Below are 1,341 nucleotides of genomic sequence, written 5' to 3'. Positions count from 1 at the left end.
CCTGGGTCACCTATTTACCCTGGGTGGTTTGTCCCCATTCGAAGCTTCCCTTGGTTATCAGCCTCCACTTTTCCCTGAAAATGAACTCGATCTCGCAGTCCCCTCCGCACGGCATCATCTCCGGCGCTGCCAACGGGTCTGGCACAGGGTCTGCCAAGCTCTCCTGCGGACGAAGGAACAACACACACGCCATGCCAACCGCCGTCGCCCCCCCGCCCCCAAATACCAGCCGGGGCAGAAGGTCTGGCTAGCTGCCAAGAATGTTCCGCTGCGTGTGTTATCCCGGAAATTAGCCCCCCGCTTCATTGGCCCGTATGAAATTGATGCTGTCATTAACCCAGTGGCAGTTCGGCTCAAGCTCCCTCTTTCCCACATTCCACGTTTCCCAGATCAAACCTGTCCGACACAGCCCGTTGTGCCCTCCGTCCGAGCCCCCTCCTCCCGCCCTGTCAGGGTCAGGGTGCTGTCAGGGTCCGTGGCCCTGTGTCTATGGAGTCTGTGTGTGACCGGCACACCTGCTTTCCATCAGGGCGATTACCTGGAGGACTACTTAACCCTGCGCTGACGGATGCTCCACGCCAGTCCGTTAATCACCTCTCTGTGGTAACTAGACTCCTGTGAAAGCGTTGTGCTAATGGTTATTTGGAACTGTGTTAAATCTGCCTTCTTCTGTTTAAGATTTCAATCCGGCGTCCAGTGTCTGCCTCCTGCCTGTCCTCCTGCTCGATCACATCACTCGGTGCATCATCTGGCCTCGTCACTAACTCCACGGACTCCCGCCTCACGGACTTTCACACTTCCCTCCCGAGCCCCACGGTCCCACTCCGATCGTAAGCCTACTACTCCTATCCTGCCTTGTTGTGCTCCTCTGCTTCCCGGCTTACTAGTAATTTTCTCCCCTTTCTGTTGCAGCTTCCCACGGTCCCGATTCCGGCTTCCCCGCGTCATTTGTTTCCCCGGGTTTTTCTGTTTCTCGTTTGCTCCTCTGGTTTTCCCGGGTCGCCTTTTGTTATTTATAATAAAGTGTCTTTTCCTGCTAGCACTTGAGTCTGCTTCTGGATCCTTTGTGCACGCGTGCCTCGGCACATGACAATTTGATTCAATTTTATATGATGGATAATGCATAAAAATAGAATTTGGCTGAAAGGTCTATTGCTTTACTATGTATTCAGGTTGTGTATCATGTTTTAAAAATGTAACTAAGTAACTAATTACTTTTGAAAATAAGTAATCAGTAAAGGAACAGGATTACTTTTTTGGAGAAGTAATCAGTAATTAGTAACTTATTACTTTTTTCAATTAACTTGACCAACACTGCTGCACAGAGTGTGAAAATCTTCT

General features: G+C 50.6%; 1 long non-coding RNA gene across 1 annotated transcript; it reads left to right on the top strand.

Annotated features, from left to right (window-relative positions):
* The first annotated feature begins 507 nt into the window (after positions 1–507).
* On the top strand, positions 508–997 carry LOC135933773 (uncharacterized). The gene is made up of 3 exons (XR_010573934.1): positions 508–603; positions 679–830; positions 913–997. It is a non-coding gene; the product is annotated as an uncharacterized LOC135933773 (long non-coding RNA).
* Positions 998–1,341: the final 344 nt, after the last annotated feature.

Source organism: Pelmatolapia mariae, linkage group LG14 (genome assembly GCF_036321145.2).
Source record: "Pelmatolapia mariae isolate MD_Pm_ZW linkage group LG14, Pm_UMD_F_2, whole genome shotgun sequence".
NCBI lineage: Eukaryota > Metazoa > Chordata > Actinopteri > Cichliformes > Cichlidae > Pelmatolapia > Pelmatolapia mariae.
The sequence above is the reverse complement of the archived record's forward strand: the minus strand, read 5'-3'. Positions and strand labels throughout refer to the sequence as shown.